The sequence below is a fragment of the Macaca nemestrina genome, chromosome 12 (genome assembly GCF_043159975.1).
Source record: "Macaca nemestrina isolate mMacNem1 chromosome 12, mMacNem.hap1, whole genome shotgun sequence".
In the NCBI taxonomy this organism is placed as follows: domain Eukaryota; kingdom Metazoa; phylum Chordata; class Mammalia; order Primates; family Cercopithecidae; genus Macaca; species Macaca nemestrina.
In genome coordinates, this window is record NC_092136.1 from 69,788,900 (window position 1) to 69,816,122 (window position 27,223).

At 37.2% G+C, this 27,223-nt stretch overlaps 1 protein-coding gene and 1 pseudogene across 2 annotated transcripts in view; both read right to left on the minus strand.

Annotated features, from left to right (window-relative positions):
• The window catches only part of LOC105468643 (matrix metallopeptidase 26), a 363,923-nt gene that overhangs the window by 162,255 nt on the left and 174,445 nt on the right, over nucleotides 1-27,223 (minus strand). The window lies entirely within an intron of this gene.
• Nucleotides 8,597-9,554, minus strand: LOC105468923 (olfactory receptor 51H1-like; annotated as a pseudogene).

The window sequence follows — 27,223 nt, forward strand, 5'->3', positions numbered from 1 at the left end:
CACTTCACACGGCTGGGCACACCTCTAAGAGGAAGCTTCAAGAGGAACAATCAGAGAGCAACATTTGCTGTTCAGTAATGTTCACTCTTCTGCAGCCTCTGCTGCTGATACTCAGGCAAACAGGGTCTGCAGTGGATCTCAAGCAAACTCCAACAGACCTGCAGCTAAGGGCCCTGGCTGTTAGAAGGAAAACTAACAAACATAAAGGACATCCACACCAAAACCTCGTCTGTATGTCACTAACATCAAAGACCGAAGGTAGATAAAACCACAAAGAGGGGAAAAAGCAGTACAGAAAAGCTGGAAATTCTAAAAATCAGAGTACCTCTTCCCCTCCAAAGGAATGCAGCTCCTTGCCAGCAATGGAACAAAGCTGGACAGAGAATGACTTTGACGAGTTGAGAGAAGAAGACTTCAGACAATCAAACTTCTCCAAGCTAAAGGAGGAACTACAAACCCAGTGCAAAGAAACTAAAAACCTTGAAAAAAGATTTGATGAATGGCTAACTAGAATAACCAATATAGAGAAGTCCATAAACAAACTGATAGAGATGAAAACCATAACACGAGAACTATGTGACAAATGCGCAAGCTTCAGTAACCGACTTGATCAACTGGAAGAAAGAGTATCAGTGATTGAAGATCAAATGAATGAAATGAAGCAAGAAGAGAAGTTTAGAGAAAAGAGAGTAAAAAGAAATGAACAAAGCCTCCAAGAAATATAGAACTATGTGAAAAGACCAAATCTATGTCTGATTGGTGTACCTGAAAGTGACAGGGAGAATGGAACCAAGTTGGAAAACACTCTACAGGGTATTATCCAGGAGAACTTCCCCAACCTAGCAAGACAGGCCGACATTCAAATTCAGGAAGAACAGAGAACGCCACAAAGATACTCCTCAAGAAGAGCAACTCCAAGACATATAATTGTCAGATTCACCAAAGTTGAAATGAAGGAAAAAATCTTAAGGGCAGCCAGAGAGAAAGGTCGGGTTACCCACAAAGGGAAGCCCATCAGACTAACAGCGGATCTCTTGGCAGAAACTCTCCAAGCCAGAAGAGAGTGGAGGCCAATATTCAACATTCTTAAAGAAAAGAATTTTAAACCCAGAATTGCATATCCAGCCAAACTAAGCTTCATAAGTGAAGGAGAAATAAAATCCTTTACAGACAAGCAAATGCTGAGAGATTTTGTCACCAGCAGGACTGCCCTACAAGAACTCTTGAAGGAAGTACTAAACATCAAATGGAAAAACCAGTACCAGTCACTGCAAAACCATGCCAAAATGTAAAGACCATCAATGCTAGGAAGAAACTGTTTCAACTAACAAGCAAAATAACCAGCTAACATCATAATGACAGGATCAAGTTCACACATAACAATATCAACCTTAAATGTAAATGGGCTAAATGCTCCAATTAAAAGACACAGGCTGGCAAATTGGATGAAGAGTCAAGACCCATCAATTTGCTGTAGCCAGGAGACCCATCTCACGTGCAGAGACACACATAGGCTCAAAATAAAGGGATGAAGGAAGATCTACCAAGCAAATGGAAAACAAAAAAAGCAGGGGTTGCAATCCAAGTCTCTGATAAAACAGACTTTAAACCATCAAAAATGGTCCCATTTACATAATGGTAAAGGGATCAATTCAACAAGAAGAGCTAAATATCTTAAATATATATGCACCCAATACATGAGCACCCAGATTCATAAAACAAGTCTTTAGAAACTTACAAAGAGACTTAGACTCCACACAATAACCATGGGAGACTGTAACATCCCACTGTCAACATTAGACAGATCAATGAGACAAAAAGTTAACAAGGATATCCAGGAGTTGAACTCAACTCTGCACCAAGCAGACCTAATAGACATCTACAGAACTCTCCACCCCAAATCGACAAAATATACATTCCTCTCAGCACCACATCACACTTATTCCAAAATTGACCACATAGTTGGAAGTAAAGCACTCCTTAGCAAATGTGAAAGAACAGAAACTATAACAAACTGTCTCTCAGACCACAGTGCAATCAAACTAAGGATTAAGAAACTCAATCAAAACCACTCAACTACATGGAAACAGAACAACCTGCTCCTGAATGACTACTGGGTACATAACAAAATGAAGGCAGAAATAAAGATGTTTTTTGAAACCAATGAGAACAAAGATAAAACATACCAGAATCTCTGGGACACATTTAAAGCAGTGTGTAGAGGGAAACTGATAGCACTAAATGCCCACAAGAGAAAGCCAGAAATATCTAAAATCGACACCCTAACATCACAATTAAAAGAACTAGAGAAGCAAAAGCAAACACATTCAAAAGCTAGCAGAAGGCAAGAAATAACTAAGATCAGAGCAGAACTGAAGGAGATACAGACACAAAAAACCCTTCAAAAAACCAATGAATCCAGGAGCTGGTTTTTTGAAAAGATTAACAAAATTGATAGACCACTAGCAAGACTAATAAAGAAGAAAAGAGAGAAGAATCAAATACACACAATAAAAAATGCTAAAGGGGATATCACCACTGACCCCACAGAAATACAAACTACCGTCAGAGAATACTATAAACACCTCTACACAAATAAACTAGAAAACCTAGAGGAAATGGATAAATTCCTTGACACATACACTCTCCCAAGACTAAACCAGGAAGAAGTGGAATCCCTGAATAGACCAATAACAGGCTCTGAAATTGAGGCAATATTAATAGCCTACCAACCAAAAAAAGTCCAGGACCAGACGGATTCATAGCCAAATTCTACCAGAGGTACCAGGAGGAGCTGGTACCATTCCTTCTGAAATTATTCCAATCAATAAAAAAAGAGAGAATCCTCCCTAACTCATTTTATGAGGCCAACATCATCCTGATACTAAAGCCTAGCAGAGACACAACATAAAAAGAGAATTTTAGACCAATATCCCTGATGAACATCGATGCAAAAATCCTCAATAAAATACTAGCAAACCGAATCCAGTAGCATATCAAAAATCTTATCCACCATGATCAAGTTGGCTTCATCCCTGGGATGCAAGGCTGGTTGAACATATATTCAAGTCAATAAACGTAATCCATCACATCAACAGAACCAAAGACAAAAATCACATGATTATCTCAATAGATGCAGAAAAGGCCTTTGAGAAAATTCAACAGCCCTTCATGCTAAACACTCTCAATAAACTAGGTATTGATGGGGCATATCTCAAAATACTAAGAGCTATTTATGACAAACCCACAGCCAATATCATACTGAATGGGCAAAAATCAGAAACATTCCCTTTGAAAACTGGCACAAGACAGGGTGCCCTCTCTCACCACTCCTATTCAACATAGTGTTAGAAGTTCTGGCCAGGGCAATCAGGCATGAGAAAGAAATAGACTGTATTCAATTAGGAAAAGAGAAAGTCAAATTGTCCCTGTTTGCAGATGACATGATTGTATATTTAGAAAACCCCATCATCTCAGCCCAAAATCTCCTTAAGCTGATAAGCAACTTCAGCAAAGTCTCAGGATACAAAACCAATGTACAAAAGGCACTAGCATTGTTATACACTAATAACAGACAAACCGAGAGCCAAATCATGAGTGAACTCCCATTCACAATTGCTTCAAAGAGAATAAAATACCTAGGAATCCAACTTACAAGGGATGTGAAGGACCTCTTCAAGGAGAACTACAAACCACTGCTCAACAAAATAAAAGAGGACACAAACAAATGGAAGAACATTCCATGCCCATGGGTAGGAAGAATCAACATCGTAAAAATGGCCATACTGCCCAAGGTAATTTATAGATTAAATGCCATCCCCTTTAAGCTACCAATGACTTTCTTCACAGAATTAGAAAAAAAGTACTTTAAAGTTCATATGAAACCAAAAAAGAGCCTGCATTGCCAAGACAGTCCTAAGCCAAAAGAACAAAGCTGTAGGCATCATACCACATGACTTCAAACTATGCTACAAGCCTACAGTAACCAAAACAGCATGGTACCGGTACCAAACAGATATAGACCAATGGAACAGAATAGAGCCCTCAGAAATAATACCAGACATCCACAACCATCTTATCTGACAAACCTGACAAAAACAAGAAACGGGGAAAGGATTCCCTATCTAATAAATGGTGCTGGGAAAACTGGCTAGCCATATGTAGAAAGCTGAAACTGGATCACTTCCTTACACCTTACACAAAAATTAATTCAAGATGGATTAGAGACTTAAATGTTAGACCTAAAACCATAAAAACCCTAAAAGGAAACCTAGGCAATAACACTCAGGACATAGGTATGGCAAGGATTTCATTTCTAAAACACCGAAAGCAATATCAACAAAAGCCAAACTTGACAAATGGGATCTAATTAAACTAAAGAGCTTCTGTATAGCAAAAGAAACTACCATCAGAGTGAACAGGCAACCTACAGAATGGGAGAAAATGTTTGCAATCTAGTCATCTGACAAAGGGCTAAAATCCAGAACCTACAAAGAACTCAAACAAATTTATAAGAAAAAATCAAACAACCCCGTCAAAAAGTGGGCAAAGGATGTAAACAGACACTTCTCAAAAGAAGACATTTATGCAGGCAACAGACACATGAAAAAATGCTCATCATTACTCACCATCAGATAAATGCAAATCAAAACCACAATGAGATACCATCTCACACCAGTTAGAATGGCAATTATTAAAAAGTCAGGAAACAACAGGTGCTGGAGAGGATGTGGAGAAATAGGAACAATTTTACGGTGTTGGTGGGACTGTAAACTAGTTCAACCATTGTGGAAGACAGTGTGGTGATTCCTCAAGGATGTAGAACTAGAAATACCATTTGACCCAACCATCCCATTACTGGGTCTATACACAAAGGATTATAAACCATTCTGCTATAAAGACACATGCACACATATGTTTACTGTGGCACTATTCACAATAGCAAAGACTTGGAACCAACTCAAATGTCCATCAATGACAGACTGGATTAAGAAAACGTGGCACATATATACCATGGAATACTATGCAGCCATAAAAAAGGATGAGTTCATGTCCTTAGTAGGGACATGGATGCAGCTGGAAACAGTCAATCTCAGCAAACTTTCACAAGAATAGAAAACCAAATACCGCATGTTCTCACTCATAGGTGGGAATTGAACAATGAGAACACTTGGACACAGGAAGGGGAACATCACACACTGGGGTCTGTTGTGGGAGGGGGAGGGATAGCATTAGGAGATATACCTAATGTAAATGATGAGTTAATGGGTGCAGCACACCAACATGGCACATGTATACATATGTAACAAACCTGCACATTGTGCACATGTACCCTAGAACTTTAAGTTTAATAAAAAAGAAAATAAAAAAAGTCATACTCTAGATTCCTGAAGCTGATATAGAGAAATTGGGATTACATTGTGGCTCAATGAATTTAGCCTTGAAGGTATTGATTTAAGGATATATTCACAGCACTAAAAGGATTAAGTACACGTATCAACAAACTATCAAACTCATGCTAACTTTTGGCCATTCTTACCTGGGAGAACAGATGGCATTTCTCAGTCTCTAGGTTATCTTATAGGCATCCAGAAAGCATTCCAGCTATTCGCTTGCCTCTTTCCACCATTAGACTGTACCTTTTCTGCAGTTCTTGACTTTATGAGTTTCATCATCATTATTATGTAGCACTGTGCCTAGCTCAATATATAGAATAGATATTGTTAAAATTAACTATGAAAAAATAGGATGCATCATTTTAAATCAGTGCTTCTCAAAATATCCATGGTAAATCCATTTTGATTTTGGTTTTTGATTTTTCCAGTTCACCTTGGATCAATATAATTTTATTGTTCTGACTTTGTATATAAAATTATGTGCTTCAGTACTACTGAGAAGTTGAATAGCTATAAACATCTTCAAACACTTTCCATTTTGGAGCTTACCTCAGCACAGATAGGTAACAGACTGTTGCCAAACCAGCACTGGTTCATAGACCTCACTTTCAATAGCACACTACTAAATCAGTCCCTTCTTTAGATTCTCTCCTTGACATTTTGTTCTGGAACTGAAATCTTGCCATTGATATGACTATTATTCTTCCTCATTTAAAATATACTATACAATTATTTCCTTATGGAAACAGAAAGACAACATTGAGTGTACAAGAGAGAAGACAGAAAAGAGAGACAGTGAGAATCAGCATGTACTTTGCAGCTAGAATAATGTGGCTTCAGATTTTGACTGTGCCCACTTACTTTCTATCTGAGCTTGATAGAGTTACATAAACCCTTTGTGCCTCCAAGTATTTTTAAAAATTGAGAATAATAATGAATACAATACAAACCAACATTTGTTGAATGTTTACATTGTTTCAGGCTCCGGGTAACGTCTTACATACATGAAGTTCCTTAATCGCTGTAACTCTATGAAATAAGTAATATCCTCATCCAGAGATTGTATGTTAGAACAGTCAGTATTAAATACATTAGAAATCTCATCCCGGATTACACAGATAGTGAGTAGCACAGCCCGGACTTAAACCCAGAGATATAAGACATCTAAGCTTTTGCTTTCAGTATATTTACACATAGAGTGAATTCTAGGAGTAATGAGATAATACAGTATATCATACATCAGTTACTGAAGTTCATAGATGGTATTGTAGCTATCACTTGTACTGTTGATGCTGTGATTGCTGCAGCTACCATCTTCACCTTTAAAGGCGAAAGTGAAGAAGACAGAAAGGGGATAAAGAAATAAACACAATCTTCTTCACCATTATACTTGTTTCTGAGGCCAGTCTTTATGTTCTTAAAGCACCAAAGATAGCGGTTGTGAAGAATTTATTTGAAAAACATAGATTGTGGTTTAAAATATGTCATTGCCTAACTTTCAAGCATCCTAAATAGGTGAAAACACCCAAGACCTAAAAATCCTCAAGGAGTCTTGTTTATGCCTTGAGAATATTGGTCACTTAACACTGATTCTAGGACCTCTTTCCCCACGTTGGAGAAGGTAGCGCTAGGCCGAGTCTCTTAACAACATGAGGAATAGCTCTGCTCCAGATTCAGGGTTGTGACAGTGTTGGCAAACACTTAAGTCCCTCCAGACATGGCGGAGCTCAAGTTTCTCCACAAAGTCAAGAAAATATAAATAATATTTGATAGTTATATTATTTTTAAATGTCTGAAATGCACTTTTGTTTTTGTGCAATTAAGAAAAGGATAATAGAATTTATTTTTATGAATCTATCTAAGCACCTATCTAAAGAAGTTCAATAAGTCTTCATGTACATGAAAGCAGCGTTTAAATGGAAATACTCTTTTCTTGCCCAGAAAATCTTTCTGAACTAATATTCCAAACTTCTAAAGTAGTCACTGGTTAGAGTAATAAATAGTGACACTGAAGTCTCAAAGAATCTAGTGTGTTAGGTTTCAACATTCAAAGTACAAATACTTTGAAAAAGTCATTTTGACCACATAAACAAATACACATAGCTCAATGTATATGTACATCTCTGTTATTTCCAACTCTTATACTTATTTTGCCTTCAAACAAAACTAATCATGATTCTTTAAGCCCCTACTCTAAGTGTCTTCACCATCTGTTTGCCTAACCCATTTAACCTCTTTTCTAAGGTACAGAAGACGTCTGTTCAGCTGAGACTTGGCCAACAAGCAAATTAACTATTTTGTATCTTGATATCTTCATCTGGAATCAGTGCATAACACTCTCTCTCATAGGATGCCATAATTATCAGATGAGAGAACATGTAAAAGGATCTAGCACTGTGTCTTTTATTTAGTGCATAGTCTATAAACAGAAGTTTTCTTATTCTCTATTATTCAATGTTCTTGAATACCCATAGTTGCATAGTTCTATTAAATTTATGATTAATTTCATGAAAATTCTAGATGCTAAGTAATATTACTTTCACTTTCAAAATAAAGAAATTGCAGCTAAGAAATATAAAGAGAATACTCAGTATTCACATAGCTGTTGCATGGAAGAGCTAAACCTTATCCTTAGTCTTTTGATCTTATGTCATACAACATGGTTCGTGGCCCTGCTCACTTGTATACATTTATATTCTTAATTCTACAACTGGATCATCTTTCTGATTCATACTTTATTTAATAATATATTCTTCCCTGGTGTTTTCTTATTATTTAATGAGTACAGTTTGTTTCTTTCCTACTAAGCCCATGGAACACTGCTAATTCTTGATCTAGAATATTAAATTAAATTAACTTAAGGAAGTTGAATTTAAAACACATAAAACTTATGGCCTATGTCTATTCAAAAGTTTTATTTAAAAATGGAATTTGTAATAATCTCTGCCTTTAGCTGTTATATGCTGTCTTAAATGTAGAGTTACAGATCAGTACAATGAATAGTTCTTGTAGATACCACCCTTTCTATATTAGACAATAGACAATTTGGCACAGGAAAAAAAAGTATTCTCTATGAGCAGAGAGATCTTTCTTTGCCCAATTAAAGTCACACAGAAAATGTAAATAAATAAATGAATCTTTATTTTTCATAGTCATAATTGAGCTTTACAGAATAGCTGCTTCTCTCAAACAGGCAGACTCTAACCTTCTGCTGTAATCTTGGTTTCAACAAACATCTGGAAGATCTTCCTTTGTATTTCTTTGGTTTTCACAGTATAGACTATGTGGTTTAGCACAGGGGGTACAACAAGGTATGCATTTGCCATGAGGGCATGAGGGCTTTCCAAAGCGATGAATGACAGACACCCCAATGAGTGGCACATAGAAGATGAGTACAGCACAGATGTGTGAAACACAGGTGTTGAGTGCCTTCAGTCAACCCTCCCTTGAGGCAATAGCCATTACTGTTTGAAGTATAAACACATAGGAGAGGAGGATGGAGAGGGAGTCAGAACCCTTGGTGAAGATGACAGCGATGAGGCCATAGAGACCGTTGACGCGGGTGCTGGCACAGGCAAGTTGCATAACGTCTTGGTGGAGGCAGAAGGAGTGGGAGAGGATGTTGGAGTGGTAGAAGGGGAGCCTCTTGATGAGGAAAGGCACAGGGAAGACAACACAGACTGCCCTTGACAAAATGACTAACCCTGTTTTGCAGACCACACCATTGGTTAGAATGGTGCTGTACCTGAGAGGGGTCCAGATTGCCACAACCTGATCAAAGGCCATTGCCACCAGCACGCCAGACTCAGTGGCTGAGAAGGTGTGGATGAAGTACATCTGAACAAGACAGGCATCAAAGGCAATGGACTTGTAGTTAAACAAGAATATGCCTAGCATAGAGGGCAAAGTACAGACGGCAAGCCCCATGTCTGCCAAAGCCAGCATGCACAGAAAGTGGTACATAGGGATATGTAGAGATGATTCAGACGTGATGGTAGAGATTATGATGCTATTGCCAAAGAGGGCAATAACATATACAGCACCCAGCGGAAATGTCATCTGGTAATACTTTTGCTCAAGCCCTGGAATTCCAGTGAAGACAAAGTAAAGGTGTTGGAAGTGGGAGTAGTTATTATCTGCATGGTGCCAATGTGACATAGTCATGGGAAAGGAACTCATGGGATCCTGATGAATGGCTTCCAAAAATACAGTGACAAAGATAAATGATACATTAGACTCTGAATTCCTTGAGAGTGGGGCCATTTTTTCCCCACATAACTGTATTTCAGGGGGTAGGGGAGGCAAAATTTAAGAGGCGACAGAATCCCTAAAATCATTACTCCAAGGTGGATCCTGTTGAGTAAGGTTCTACTGACCTAAGGGAAAATGACTCACCCAAGAATAAGTAAGCCATATTCAGCTTCAAGCAGACACTGTAGCACCAACCCATGTAGTAAAATATATTCTGCCTCTCCTGCTACTTTTTTCCTTGTTTCTAATCAATGTCTTATAAGCTATTGAGTCAGAAGCTGAGAACATAATAATTTAGCCACTATGAATATAACTGAGTCAAGATGAAATATGAATAGTTTGATTATCTACAAAAAATGCCACTCCCATTCATCACACTTCTTATATCCAGGGCTTTCACGAAGGCAATATATCTTGTGCCGAGGGCAGGGGTGGAAATACCCCTTGCACGCACCTAGCTTCTCTTTATGCATTCTCCTCCTTTGTTTCCCCAGAGCCTCAGAATCATTCCCAACCCAAGAACTACAGACACTTTACTCATTTAAAATTAAAAATGTTTGCCATTTCTAAATTAGTGAAATCTTAATATATGAGGAAGCATATTTCACTTGGTAAAGCAACAACAGCAATTGTTGGATAGACTAACCCATTCTGTCCAAGAGAAAGTAAGATACCCAGGACTCAATGGAAGACTTTTTCAGGATCAGGATTATCTGGCAATCTCTCGTTGCTAAGGCACAGTGATCATGTTACACCCTGATTTTCTGGATTATGGAGGCCTCCATGGAGATCTGGAAGGCACGTTCATATTGCCAGAACCAGTACCTATACTAACTACCAAAGACCCTTTGATGGGGTCATTCGACTTTGGACATGGTTGACAATGGTAGAATATACTCTCATTGAAAACCCATTAACCTTAAAACTCTCATCAGTTATCTTTATTGATTGATTGGAATCAGGTTGACTAAGAGGCAATGTAGTGTTAAGAGCATGGACTCTAGATCCACACATCCTGTATTTGGATCCCAGCTCCCCCGATCTTCAGTAAAGCCCCTACATATATAATGAGTGGGCAATAATAATATCTACTTCATAGGATCAGTGTGAGAATTAAAATTTAAAAGCCCTAGAAATAAAATGTGTTCTTTTATTATGATTATTTTGAACTAAAGGTTTTGTTGTTCATGTATACTCAGTATTAATATTGAATTCTTTTTTTTCTATTTTTGTTTGCACCTTTTGACCAGATTTTCTGCAGCAGAGGTAAAAACTAAGAGATTCTCCTCTATCACAAATAATCACATTTAATTCTGTATTCCTTGCATTTTTGAAATAATTTACTCTCTGCTTTACAACTATTAAGCATCCCACCTCCAGGCTATTGTACATTTCTGATTGACCCATTCTCATGATAAACTAAAAAGCATATTATAACTGTTTTTAACATCTCCAAAAATACCCTTTGAAAGATTTCTTATCAAGTTTTCTCCAAGCTTAGCCAGATTATTTTATCTATTTATATAACATAGCAATTTACTTCCATTTCTTTTATAAAAGACAGCTGAGTTAGTTCAAGTATGTGGCCTATGAGATTGCCAATAAACATTTTTATCCACTCAAATAACTGTTGTTTTGGTTTTCTTATGTCTTAGTGATTTTTTGAGAAAGAAAGCTCTTACTAATTTTGTCAAATAATTGTAATAAAGAGGAGGAATGAGGGAAAATTCTGAGAAGTGAGAAAATGGGAAAAGAAGAAAATAAGGTGGGAGGAAGGAAGGAGAGAAAAGAAACTAAAGGATAAAAACAAAAATTCAAAGAATGGCAGAGGTAAAAATTGAACTATTTCACATTTTAAGAAAACCTAAAACCTAGATAAAGAAAATAACTTGCCCTGAGTCAACAACATGTTGGTAGAAAAAAAAGAAGATAAAAAAATGGGCAGGGGTGAAGGGAACTGCATAGCCTTTTTGAGGAGAATTACAACTGTTATGGGAGCTTGGGTGCTCCATTAGAGAAAACAAAAAATTGCATCTTTTGGTCTTGCATGAGTCCTCAGACTTTATTATTTACGTATATTGCCCAGGATCTAGAAAACAGGTAGAATTCAAATCTATCTTATGAAGATAAGGCTCTTGGACCCTAAGTTCTGCCTTTGACAATTTTTCCTGGCTTGACACTCTACTATATATACTGCCACATTTCTGGGAAAATGGGCTGTATAAGTGTTCTGTATTTGCTCTCTAGGCTCCCACAACTTATGTGGACCCATTATAGACACTAGATTGAAGGAGCAGGTGGAAAATTAAACAAATTATAAAATCTCTTTATTATGTGAGTAGCAGCAAACAAAGAACCAAAAATAACCCTTTCATTTGCTATAAGTGTTAGAAAAACTTTCAGGTTTCCAGGCATTCTAGGACATTGTGAATAATAGTACAAGGTTGAGACTGGTCTTAAAAGAATAATTTTACCCTTCATTTTACTACTATGTAAGATGGGCAGGGTGGACCTTAAGAAACAGAAATAAAAACCTTCCTGATGTAAAGATTAATTGTAACCATCTTTCACCTGAGAGTAGAGCCACAAATTTCTTCCCTTAGGGGGAACATTCCTACACGCCAATTATTTCAAGTTCTAGATAAAAGGATTTTTTTTAAAAGACCCAATACCTAACCAGTCTAGAAGTATGCACGCCATATTCTATAGCTGACATTTACCTTCTGCCTACATCCGTTCCAGTCACAGAAAGCTTCCTACCTTCAAAGGCAATGCATTCACTATAGAGGATCTGATTTCTATCTACCTCTTAGAAAAGGGTTATCTTTACACCATTAGGATAAATAAGTTGTGACTTCATATCTTTCCCTTAAAGCAGATGTGAATGAGAAAAAAGACAAGGCACAGAACTTGAGTGCTTGGATAGGGGAATGAAGAACAAGGAAGATAAGGAGAAACGCAAAGGAGTACTTGGGAGCCAGTTAGAGATTTCAGGAATGATGTCAGAACATGTTCTGTCAACAGACCAACCTTATCTTCTGGTTTTACTCTCCAACTCACTTTGTTGCTGAGAGAAGCCTCAGCTAGAAGATGATTCTTAAGCAGCCTGAGGTTTGCCTGGCAAAACCACTGTCACTACCCCATGAGGGCTTTGACGTCCTGAGTTGCTCCAGCATTCCTCCCGTTAGTGTGCCCTAGAGAGTTTCACAGATCCACAAACAGGGTTATTCCCCAGAGCCTTCCAAGGCTAAGGAGGTTTCTCTAGGGCTCAAATCGCCCTTTAGAGTCTCATATCTGGGAAAGAAGATAGTATTGAGGACATTTGAGAAATGTATATGTGTGTGTGAGTGTGTGAGTGTGTGTGTGGGGGGGGCGGGGTGTAGGAAGTTCCAGGAGCTGGTTACTGCACAATCACAGTTTCTCAGGGACATCTTAACCATTTCACTATTTCAATGCCCTGAATAAATGATAGTTATTTTTATTTTTCTCAAAACATAGGAAAACTAACAAAAAAAGTGTTCAAGGAAAAGTTACTCCATGATTTTCCCATCCAAAAATGATTGTATAGTTGAAATGGCTTCCTAATAAATGAATATTTCTGCTATTTTATCTGCATTTTTCAGCCTTCAATATCAACTTAGTCATAAGTCATGCCCTGTGCAAAAGTAAAGTAAGAAGTCTTTCAGGGAAGCATCAATCAATGTCACAATCAATCAAGAGACAACGAATATTCCACAATATTATATTACTTTCAGATGCTACTTTCCCTACCTGCCCTATGAAAAATAATAACAGCAGCAATAATAATAGCAATAACAACATTCTATATTAATTCTACACTTTAGCAGTCACAATATTTATCACATTCATTTTATACTTTAATCATTATAATACACATAAATCCTCATAAACACAAGTGATCCTCCTATGAAGTGGATATGTTATTCTCATCCTCATTGTTCAGCAAAGAAAAGAGGACATTGGAAAATGACCCAGATTCTAGATGTAATTCTAAGAATTAAACTGTAGAAATTGCTTACGATAGAAATAACAGCAGTGGCTTCTCAGTGCACTAGGTATGTTCTGGACTTCCTGGAACTTGAAGGGCACCATGGCTAGGTAAGGAAGAAATGCTCAAATAGAATGAGGCTTATATTCCAAGCTCTCTTATTCATTTATCATTCATCTACACAATAGTCCCAGAGTAATTTAATATTAATGCAAATCACTTCTCTAACATGATAGCCTCTCAAAATATTGAGTTCCATTACACAAAATCTATACCTACATCACATAATCAGTCTTTCAATACTGTTTGAACTAATTAACATGGAACTGCTCTACTTGCAATGTCTTAACCTCCATATTCCACTGTTAATAATAAACGTTTCACCTTGCAACCCAATTATGCCCTTATTCATGTTTTTCTTCTGTATCGACCCATAGGGGATCTAAGAAATAGAATCACTCTGATTTTACTCTAGCTGCTCAGCCAATGTTTTATTACTTATCGAGGTGGGTCATTTTATATCACATGGAATCTGATTTTTTTAATCTTAGCTTTCTATCATACGTTGCTAGCGCAAGTATAAAACTGAACAAATGTTATTACATCTTTTTATAAAACATCTTGAAAACTGAAAATGGCTAGAAGATACTGACTGTGCAATATGTTAGATTTTATGGCCCAGAAAAGTTAAGGGAATCTATCTGTAGCTAATTAATTTGATTTTCCTTGGTTGGATACTTACCTCATTCCTATCAAAAGCAATGTCTAATATTCACCACATATTTGAAATCCCCCAACTCAGTCTTTATCCCATCACATTCCATAGAAAAGCCTTCACTCATTCAAAAGTTTTGTGATGATTGGATCTAATCTCTTTCACTTGGGCCCCTCTCTTATCTACTTACTGAAGTATGTTCCCCCGATCCTTAACTTTCCAGCATTTAAGTAAATTCCCTCTTCTTAGATTGAGTAGAAGTTATGAAGGGGTAGCTTGAGGGAATGTTTTGGGTTGATGGAACACTTGGTATCTGGATTAGGGTGGTGGATAGTCACCAACAGACCCAGGCAACCCCAGATCCATTATCTTACTCTATATTTTTGGCTTATCCTGAATGTCATACGTGTAGGCTAAAACAACTCCATCTTGGATGCTAATCTTCCATGTCGACTTCTGATTAAACCCCATTCTGGGAATGCCTCTAAGATTTCGAATTTTACATTCTTACCATATATCCTGCCCCTAGGCAAATATCTTCTGAAGGATGTGTACTCTTTTCATATGTTATGTAAATCCTGGGTCTGAAGAGTAACAGTCCGGGAATCAACCATCTCAAGATATGGCATCTGTTCTAAAGTCCCTATTAAATCTTTCTTTCTGAGGACATAGATTTGTCAGTCTTTTTTTTTTTTTTTTTTTTTTTTTGTGACAGAGTCACCCTCTTTCTTCAGCCTCTCAGCTTCCCAGCATTTCATAGTTGGTTTGCATAACCTGCTCACCACAGAACATCATATACATGGAATTACACTGTATGTCATCTTTTGAACTTGAATTCTTTCACTTAACACAATAATCTGAGATTTATTTATGTTATTGCTGAAGTGTTGCATTGCATGGATGTACCATTTTTTCTTATTGTTGAGTTTATAAGGTATTTAATTTATCATATTTTCTATATAAAACACATTTTTTGTGTATCTATTTTGCAAACATCTCCCTTAGTCTGTGTCTTGCTTTTTCATTCTCTTCAAAGTGTCTATCTTTAAACTTTTTTAAAAAAAGATGATGATATCCAATTTATCTTTTTTAAGCCTTTAGGGGTGTGCTGTTGGAGACTAATTTTAAAACATTTGCATAAAGAGTCATCAAAGATTTTCTCTTGTGTTGTCTTCTAGAGGTTTTATAGTGTTAGGATTTGTATTTAGGTTTATCATCATTTTCTAGTTGACTTTTGTATAAAGTGTGAAATATAGGTTAACTTTCTTTAAAATATTCAATTGTTTCAGCACAATTTGTTGAACAAGCTGTGCTTTCTCCATAATTTCCTTTTTTCCTTTGTCAAAAATCAATTGACCATATTTCTGGGGCTATTTCTAGATTATGTATTTGGTTTCACCGATCTATGTGTCTCTTTTCCAAAAATCATATTCTCCTGATTATTGTCACTTTGTGGAAGTTCTAGAACTCAAGTACTATAAAACTACCAGCTTGGCTATTTTTTTCAAAAAATCATTTTTATATTAGTGTCACTGACTGAACTTCCAGTACAACATTGTATAAAAGTGGTAAGAGGCTAATAGCCTTGTTTTGTTTCCCTGATGTTAGAGAAAAAGCATCTGCTCTTTCATCAAGTATGATGTCAGCTAGAAGACCTTTTGTATATGCCCTTTATAGTGGGATGGAAGTTCCTCCTTGCATTGCTAATTTGCTGAGAGTTTTTTCCATTAATGGATGTTAAGCACGGTAAAGTGCTTGCTTCTCAGTATATGGAGATAAACTGTGATTTTTCATTTCTGGTCTGTTAATAGATTGTATAATATTTGTATGTTGAGCCAGCCTGTATTTCCACGATAACACCAAGTGGTCATATTATATCTTTTAAATATGTTCCTGGATTGGATTTGCTAGTAGTTTGACATGTGTCTATGTCTTGAGTGACATTGTGATATTGATCTGTAGGGGTGTGTGTGTGTGTGTGCACGCATGCGTACGTGTTTTCATGAAATGTCTTTGTATTCTTTTGGTATAAAAGTAACATTATGGGGCCAGGTGTGGTAGCTCATGCCTGTAATCCCAGCACTTTGGGAAGCTGGGGCTGGCGGATCACCTGAGGTCAGGAATTCGAGACCAACCTGGCCAATGTGGTAAAACCCCATCTCCACTAAAAACACAAAAAAATTACCCAGGCTACTGGTGGTGGTGTGTGCCTGTAATCCCAGATACTCAAGAAGCTGAGCATGAGAATTGCTTGAATCCAGGAGGCAAAGGTTGCAGCGAGTTGAGATTGCACCACTGTACTCCAGCCTGGGTGACAGAGCGAGACTCCATCTCAATAATAATAATAATAATAGGTCGGTGCAAAAGTAATTGTGGTTTTTGCCATTAAAAGTAATGGAATTTGTCCCTTTTATTTAACTTATTGAATTTGGGAACATAGAATTGTTTGTAGTATTGCTATCTGTTTAATAAATCTGTTAAATAAATATCTCTATAGAGATATTCCTTCTTTTATTTCTAATATTAATACTTTATGCTTTCGCATTTTGTCAGTCTGGTTAGGCGAATGTGGTACACAGATTTTAAAATACTTCACCAAGTATTACACTCATTATGATTTTATGTTACATAATATAAAGGTGATTATCCAGGAAAGTTTAATCACTTGAGGAAAAAAGAAAAAAAAAACAGAGAGATACTTTTTTTCCTGCCAGTAGAAGAAGAGGAAGTCAGAGATGTTTGAAGTATATGAAGAATTTAATATGCCATTTATGGTTTTGAAGATGGGAGAGACCATATTTACAGGAACTGAGCAGCTTCTACGGTGTGAAAGTGACCTCCAGCCAACTGCCAATAATAAACAAGGACCTGTAAAGGAAAGGAACTGAATTCTGCCAACAAACTGAAGGAGCTTGGAAATGGTTTCTTCCCAAAGAGTCTCAGGTCAAAGTCCAGCCCAGCTGCCACCTGGATTTTTCGCTCTAAGACCCTGAGCAAAGAACCTGTTTGAGGCACCCAGACCTCTGACCTGCAGAAGTTCAGTTAATACTGGATATGTTTTAAGCTACTATGTTTCTGATAATTTGTTACACAGTATTATTGAAAACTCATATGAGGAATGTCAATTCTGTTGATCTTCTAAAAAAGGTTTTGGTTTATTGATTTTCTTTGCTGTTTTTCTGTTTCAATTTCAATATTTTCTTCTCTGATCTTTATTAATTCCTGCTTTCTGATTACTCTGTTTTTTGTTTGTTTGTTTGTTCGTTTGTTTCTTTTTTTGAGACGGAGTTTTGCTCTTCTCGCCCAGGCTGGAGGGCAATGGCACCATCTCTGCTCACTGCAACCTCTGCCTCCCGGGTTCAAGCGATTCTTGTACCTCAGCATCCCGAGTATTTGGGTCTACAGGTGCATGCCACCACACCTGGCTATTTTTTTTATTATTATTATTTTTAGCATAGATGGGGTTTCACTATGTTGGCCAGGCTGGTCTCGATCTCCTGACCTCATGACCTGCCTGTCTCAGCCTGTCAAAGTGCTGGGATTACAGGCATGAGCCACTGCCGCCGGCCTGCTTTGGTTTTAATTTGTTTTTACTTTCTAATTCGTTAAGATTGAAGCTTAAAATATGAATTTAAGACTTTTTTTTCTATTCCCATCTAAGGCCTCAATGCCATAAATTTTCCTCTCAGCACTGCTTTACTGAGGTACCACAAATTTTGATATACAGACTTCTTATTTTCATTAATTTTAATATTTTCTAATTTACTTTAATTACATGTAATATTTTTTAAAATATTTGGGTATGTTAGATATCTTTCTATGATTTCTAATTTAATTCCTGTATGTTAGGGGAAAATAACACTGAAAAGAAAGACTAGAAGGGTTTTTTAATTCATTTTAACACATAAAATGGCATTGTTTTAATCATCTTCTAAGTATTTTGATCAATGTAATGATTTATTAGTCTATAAATATTATCATTTCAACTATATGTGAAAATAAGTCCCTGTCCTTAGCAGAAATCATATTTTTCACAATTTCACCATAATCTGAATTTATACTTATCTCTAATTGTCCAGCATAGGTGATAAAGTATTTATTAATTATCCGAATATCAGATGTTCTATTAATGAAGAGGAAAGGAGATATATCTAAAAGTAACTTCTTTTGCCCCAAGAAGATTAAGGTGTGCCAGTGTTAGAGTCATACAGGATTGAGAAAGACAACAAAATGTGTAGAAAACAGGAGTATCCCCATTTGAAAGAGCTTCAGGGGAGGCATCACAATATGATGACACCATGTTTTAGTTAGGGCAGGAGGTGAAAGGCCCATAAGGACAGAGAAAAAAACAGCAAAAATTGTTAACTGAGAAGCAGTGGGGTTTCAGAGGATAGAGTGGGAATATTTGGAGAGAGGAAACAAAGATGAGATTATAGAAGGACAATAATGTAAAGATGAAATGGTGATGCAGTTAATATAAATGAACAGAGTTTGATTGGAGGCTTAATACAAAGATCGTGGTACATGGTGATTTTAGCTGATAAAATATTGCTAGACAATGAATAACCAAAGTCCTAGGGTGGATAGGTACACTTAAGTCTTTTTTAAATTAAGTTTCAACATAATGTGGTGGTTGTTAGGATTGTCATCATCCTGAAGAGAATCTGCAGCAGTCCCAGGGATTGTTCAAGACATTTGAAACACAAGTCTCAGTAAGTGACAAGAGATATTCTGAGATCTAAATTTATTAAGTGAGAATCTAAATACAGTATGAGGCCTAAATGAGTATGAAAGTTTGCACAGGAGAAAGCAGCAGGAAGTGAGATCCTATTGCTTTGCTCTGCTGCGTGGATTTGAGGAAATATAGTGAGGAACAAGAAGAGAAAAGGATGTCTTCACTCTCTAACTTATATTAACAGTCATAGTAACAGGAATAACTCTTCATAAAAATCACCACGATCTTTTCTCCTTGACTGAAAAAGTGACCCTCTTTTTTATCCCATAAGACAGGCTCCAGTTTTCATCATTTCACTGCAGCACATTGTTTTATATATTTTCTTTTTGTGATTATCTCTGCTATATTATGTATTTGCAAGTATCTGAACATGAGACACGCAACCCCTAGAAGAAGATATCTGTTTTTCACTTCAGGAAGCACCAAATTATTACATATATTTTGTAGATATTAGACCAAAGTCTACTTGACCCACAGAGTTCCATTCAACACATCCAAAAACACATCATCATGTTCCCATACCCCCCATTCTTGAATTAGGGAGAGATGAGAAAAATAGTATTTCCATAAAGGAGATAAGAAATAGTTAAAACTCTCAAAAAAATAGAGTATGTTACCATATAATTGTCTTTGAATACAATCTGTAGATATTCATAAAATGAAAATACTATGAGGTTTTATGTAGAAGTTAGATGCTTCTCAGAAAAAGTGAGAAATAAACGGGTTTGGTGGAAGTATAGAATTAGTACATGAGTTAATATAAACATTGTAGGAGAGTTTTATTATTTCTATGTAGGCACAAACGCAAGTATAAGATTTATTCATCTGAAGTCAGGTGAGGTCATTAGTATTACTGGGTTAGGATCCATGTAGGGAAAAATGAAAGAGAATTTCAAGATAGAGAGTGGCAATAGACAGTTGGTGATCTTGAATGCCAAAGCAAGCGTGTTTTATTACAGAAATAGATAGCAGACATGGATATGAACTGATAGGTTACAATCGCGTTAGAGAGAACTAATTTGACTGTACAAAAAAACCCTGATATAATTCTACTTTTAAAATTCTTTTTGCATCTACTTGTTCCTTTACATCATCAATCCAAAAGGCCAAGACCAAATACTCATCATCTACTATATGCACAATTACATTAAACTTCTGTGTCTGTGTTGCTAGTCTCTGCCCTGCCAATCCAGTTTACTCTCAGTTGTTATATCCATCTTTCCAGGACATATCTGTCATCATTTATCCATAAATCCTAAACAGCAACTGAGCTACAACTATATTAAAGGCACTGTGCTAGGTATATTGGTAAATACAAAATGATAATAATAATTAATAAAACACCATGAGATGGAATAATGTCAGCAAGATGGCAGAGTAGAAAGCTCCAAGCCCTCCTTTTCCCATAGAAACACTGAGATAACAACAATATGTGAGTGAGAATGCCTCTGTGAGAACTGTAGAAACAAGTTGAAAACTACAGAACTCAGGCCAATGTAAAATCAAGAAAGAATTTTAGCAAAAGGGGTAGACAAATTTGTGGCATTAGCCCTCTTGTTTGTACTCCTCTATCTACCCAGAATAGCATGTAACTGGGAAGAATCCTCCCATCCATAGTCTTCTTCCTTGCGATGGAAACAAAAGACTGTTCAATTATCTGGTTTGTCTAGAGGCTCCTATGGTGATTAGTGACCAGTTTCTGTCTCACCTGACTTGCAGCACAGACTGATCAGTGGCAGAGTTTGCAAGCATTTGGAAACATAAGTAAGCACTGCAACACATTAGAGCTGCAATTCTGTAGGCAGATAGCAGGGAGAAAAAGAGATCAGAAAAGGAGATATTTTAGAACCTCTAGTCTGGCTGATTGGTGAAGATCTTTTTCTGCAAAAAGTCAGCATAAAAGATGGGAAAAGGAAGTTATTATTTCAAATGCTCAAATCCCTGCAAAAGATTACAAGGCATACAAAGAAAGAGGAAAACATAACCCAATCAAAGAAACAAATCAATAAGCTGCCTGATGAAAAATTTAAAACAACTGTCATGAGTATGCTCAATGAGCTAAAAATATATATATATAGACAACTAAACAAAATAAAAAAGTGATACTTGAACAAAATAGAATATCAACAAAGAAATATAAACTACAAAAAAAAAAAAAAGAACAAAACAGATACTATAACCAAATTTAAAAAGTTCTTAGAGAGATTCAACAACAAACTTGGTCAGGTAGAGGAACAAATCAGAAAACTTGAATATTAATCATTTAAATCAATAAGTAGTAAGAAGGAAAAGAATGAAGAAAAGTGGAAAAAGTTTAAGTGACTTATGTGATACTATCAAGTGTACTACCAGGGTACAAATACACACTGTGGTAATCCAAGAGTATGGAGAGAAAATGGAAGAGAGGTTATTTAAAGAAGTAATGGCCAAAATCTTTCCAAATATTAGTGAGGGAAAAGGGCATAAAATTTCAAGAAGCTCAATATCAATTAAGATAAATCCAAAGAGAACCATACAGAGACACATTCTAATAAAAACGTGTAAAGTTAAAAACGAAAAGGAAATCTTAAAAACAGCAAGAGAAAAGCAACCAATCACATACAAGAGAGCTTTCATATTATTATCGGAGAATTTCTCAGCAGAAACCTTGCAGGCCAGAAGGGAGTGGAATGATATATTCAAGGAAAGAAAAGAAAGAAAAGAAAGGAAGGAAGGAAGGAAGCAAGGAAGAAAAGGAGGGAGGGAGGGAGGGAGGGAGTAAGGAAGGTAAGGAGGAAAACTGTCAAGTAAAAATACTGTTTTGAGCAAAATTATACTCCAAATATGAAAAGTATTTCCCAGATAAACAAAAACTGAGGAAACTCCTTAACCTAGACCTGTTTCTCAAGAAATGCTAAAGACAGTTCCTCAAGTTGAAATGAAAGGATACCAGACATTAAGGCAAAGTCAAACACAAATATGAGGTTTTACAATAAAAAGTAAATACAGACAAATATAATACCTTGGATTATTGTAATTGTTGTACATATAAGTTAAATAAAAATATATAAAAGAACTGTAAAATCTATTTTAGTGGGCATACAAAATATACAGAGGTATAATAAGTGACATCAATCACATAAAGTGGGGAGTGGAGTTATAAAGGAGTTGAGTTTTTGTATGTCATTGTAGTTATTATCATTTAAAAATAAAATGCTATAACTTTAATATGTTTTATGTAATTGCAATGGTAACCACAAAGAAAATATCTGTAGATATTTTCACACAAAAGAAAATGAGAAAAGAATCAAAGATGTCACTACAAAAAAGGTCAATGAAACACAAAGGAAAGCAGCAAGATAGGAAAGAAGGGACATAAAAGCTGCAAGCACTTTGGGAGGCCGAGACGGGCGGATCAAGAGGTCAGGAGATCGAGACCATCCTGGCTAACACGGTGAAACCCCGTCTCTACTAAAAAAATACAAAAAACTAGCCGGGCGAGGCGGCGGGCGCCTGTAGTCCCAGCTACTCGGGAGGCTGAGGCAGGAGAATGGCGTGAACCCGGGAGGCGGAGCTTGCAGTGAGCTGAGATCCGGCCACTGCACTCTAGCCTGGGCGACAGAGTGAGACTCCGTCTCAAAAAAAAAAAAAAAAAGAGCTGCAAGACATATACTAAATAATTAACAAAATGACAGTAATAAGTATTTTTCTATTAGTAATTAAATGTAAATGGATTAAGCTCTCCAATCAAAAAACATAGGTTGGCTGAATGGATAAAACAGGATCCAACTAATTACTGTCTCAGAGAAACTAACTTTAGATCTAAGGACAAACATAATCTGAAATTAAAGGGATGGCAAAAGAGTATCCATGCAAGTGGTAACCAAAATGGAAACAGGGACATCTATGCTATTATCAGACAAAATAGATTGAACCTTAAACATATACTTGAATAAACACGTCTTCAAGTAAATGACCAACAAGAATATAAAGATATGCTCGACATCACTAACCGTAAGATAAGTGCAAATCAAAACCACAATGAGATATTTCCTCATGCCAATTAGATGACTACAGTTAAAAAAAAAAAACAGGACATAACAAGTGTTGACAAGGATGTGGAGAAATTGAAACCCTTGGACACTATTGATAGAGTATAATTGGTGCAACTGATATGAAAAATAGGATTAAGTTTCCTCAAAAACTTAAAAATATAATTACTATATGATCCACCAATCCCACAGCTGGGTTTATATCCAAAAGAATTGAAAGAGGATCTCAAAGAGATATTTGCATACTCATGTTTATAGCAGCATTATGCACAATAGCCAAGAGGTGGGAGCAACAAATTTCCATCAGCAAGTAAATGGATGAACAGAATCTGGTATATACATGGAAAATTACTCACCCTTAAAAATAAACAAGTCATGTCACATACTACGACATGAGTGAACTTTGAGGATGTAATGCTAAGTGAAATAGGCTGGTTACACAAAGGCAAATAAGGTGTTATTCCACTTACATAAAGTATCTGAATTAGTCAAATTAATAGAAACAGAAAACAGAACAGTGGTTAACAGAAGCTATGGGCAGGTGGAAACAGGGAGCTGTGGTTTCATGAGCATAGAGTCGGATTTGCAAGATGAAAAAGTTTTGGAGCTCTGTTTCATAACAATGTTAATATATGTGTCACTGCTAACCTGTACAATTAAAAATGGTTAAGATAGTACATTTTATTTGATGCACTTTTTAATCATGATTTTTAAAATCCTATGAAAGATTTGGAGAATAAATAAGACAAATATTAAAATAACAATAAAAGTGGAAATATTGGAACTAGAGTATTAGGGATGTGGACTACCATAAGAATTTGAATTTTATTCAAGGGGCAGAGAATGAACAATGAAAAACTTCTGCAGGAGAAAATGAAATGATTAGAGATATTCTTTAGAAGAAGAGGAAGTGATGAAGAACAGAAAACAAAACAAGGCTAATACATTGTAAATGAGGGTGAAGGCAATAGAGTAGAACAAGCTGGGCTACCAATAACATCACAGAGACACAGCAGAACTCAGTAAATGTGTAGTGATTCATGAGAGAATATTAGACTAATTTTAAGTGTTCTGCCCTGATGGTATAGAGGGATGGTAGTACCACACACAAATGCAGAAACATAGTTTGCTTTGAGAGGCATACGGAGTCACTCTTCCTCCACTCTTAATTGCTTTGAAAGGTTTCCCTTAAGTGGCCTCCTAGCTTCCATTTTTGTCTGCCAAAGTCCATTCTTACTCTACATGGCAGGTGGAAGGAACTTTCTAAAATTACAAATCACACTTTTATACTCTTCGGCTTTTAACACATCCCAATGTTTTCCCATGCACTTAGAATTGACATTTCTAACCAAGCCTGATGGCACTATATGGCATAGTCCTGCAAATGTCTCCAAAGGCTTCTTGTAACCTTTCCCTTCTTCTTGTGATTCCAAGTACACTGGCTACCTTCTTCTCGGAAATGCCAAACTGAGTCTTGCCTCCCTGCCTTACTACTGCCCTGGAACACGTTTTCTCCATATCTCCTCATGGCTAGCTCATTATCAGCATCGAGCTCTCAGCTTAAATATTACTTCTTCTACCTTTTGTGCAGAATTCAGTCCTCTTTATTTATTACCCCATGACCCTTTTCTGTTTGTTTTACAGACTTTACCTAGAGTCATCTGGAATTATCATAACTGTTTAGTCCTTTCTTTTCTGCCACTTCTTACTGAAATGTAAAATCCATAAAACTAGTCTTATCTCCCTTGTTTACTACTGCAGCCTAGAACAATACCTGGCACATATCAGGTGCTCAAAATGATCTGTTGAGGGAAAGCCATTTTACCCATCAAAGGGGTAACATGGAAAACTGGTAACAACATGCAAAGACTGTAAATAATAGGAGTTAGGCATTGTGCTGGACACTTTGCTCTCATTCCATCTCTTTTACTGATTAGGAAACTGAAGCTCAGTTATGTGAAGTAGCTGGTCCACAGCCTTACAGGGAGAAAGTGACAAAGTAAAGATTTTCCCCAAGATTAGTCTAAATCTGAACAGTACAGCAACATACTGTGGCCTCCTGAAACATAATGTCAAATAACACATGCCTTAATCTGCAGAAAGGAGGGACCTAGGGATGGTTTAATTCTGTCCCTCCCTCTAATATACTAGGATAGACTTAGTTGTCACATTAATAAATCACCACCTTGGATGTCAAGGACATCATAGTGCAGATAGATAAGAGGTTCTTTCTACTGTTTAGAGATTAGAGGAGAGATGGCCTTGGACCCCCGGGTGATGAAGGGATAGGAAATGGTACATTGAACACAACAGAGAGCCTAAGACAGACCCTGGATATGGGATTGTGGAGGTAGCAAAAGCCAATGTAATCAGTGTCTCCTGCTCCATTCACCATGGGGTTAAATTTCAGTTGATAAGTTTGAGGGCAGCCTCTAGGTCCAATAGATCACACCAGCTGGAATTTGGAGGAGAGATGGAGTAACCTGAGTCCAGGAGAAGTCTGTCTGGACCCTGGGGATAGAAAGATTAATGTACCATCTCCTGAAAGGGAGTATAGAAGTGACAGGGATGAGCCAAGATAAACCATGATCTGGGATCTGGTTACCCAGGTCTGCTGCAGGGATTACATAAACAGAAGCACCCCAGAAGGGCCTGAAGGAAGGGAGGAGCAGTGGATGGCATGACACACAGTGAGAGCCCAAGCTCTTTACAGAGATTTGGCTGATTATGTCCAAGGTGTGACAGAAAAGCCACAAGCTGGGATGGGTCGTGGGGGTGTCTGGTGATACTTGATCCATAAGAAAACAAGGCATTTATTAAGAATAAGAAAAGGCAGGGGAAATGAGAAAATGCAAAGTACAGGGAAGAGAGACGAAAAAGGGAAATAAAAACGACTAGGCCAGAGGAGTGAGGGTGTCCAGTCAAACTAGCTTATATATTTCAGCGACATCTGGCTTTATAAGTGACAGTGTGCCCATGGCCAGATATGGAGACCAAACCATACCAAGGATAAGAGCTCATTCTGTAGTCCAGGTAGTCTTTGAGTGGATTCTGGCCTTACTTTGAGGGTGCAAAACAAAGTGATCCTTGCAGAGATAAGACCTGTGGCTTTGGCGCTATAAACACCATGTGGTACTCCCACTAAGCTAATGGCAATTAGTCAAAACAAAGACAACCATCAAAACCAGAATGAGTCCCAGAGGACTGATCCAGGAGCACTCTCTAGAGCTAATTATCTACTCTCTGAAAAAAATGCCAGGGAGGGGTTGTGGTAAATGCTCCAAAATAGATAGGTCAGGGTAAGACAGAGCATCAGGGCCTACCAGGTCTATGAGCTTAGGGCTAGTGTGGGCAGAGGGGATCTGTTTGATAGGCTATAAGATCAAGACAGGATGTTAGGGATGGAGAGATTTTTTTCATTCCTGCTGCAGTTCAAAGGTCATCATGGTTCTTCTATTGGGCAGAGCAACAGGTTTTTAACTATTATCTTTGAGCCTCCCCATGGGGCTCTGGCAAAGCAAGGCTGGACACCTGTCATTACCCTCCCTGTACCCCACACCCCACCCACTTTCCTAGATACGGTACAACCAGAGAAACATAAAGATACAGCCCAGGCAGTTCACCACAACACCAGTGTGTGAGGTTCGCTGGGAGAAACCAGGTGTGGTGAGTGAACTGCACAGTAGGAGAAACAAGTGTGGGAAGGAAAGTCTGACTAGGAGTGAGAGTGAGAAAATAATCAGGGAGAGGGTAGGAAGTAAGCAGATGAAGCAAGAAAGAGAGGGAAGAGGAGGGAGAAGAGTGTGGATGCCCCTGTTTCTGAGCCTAGAAGGAAAGAAAGAAGACAGGGAAAATAATTTGACACCTCTTAAAAACTTAAATCAATTTCTGAGAAGTTGAGAAGTTGACTGAGAAATTATGATGGAGAAGGTGGAGCAATAAGAAAAGCACAGTGCCCGTTGCAGAGAGGAGGGAGATACGACTTCTGAATACGGGCAACAAGAGAAAGTTTTGTTTAAGCAGGATTTTCAAAACAACTCATAGAATTCACGAAACTTATTTCAAGCATAATGGATAGATGTTGCT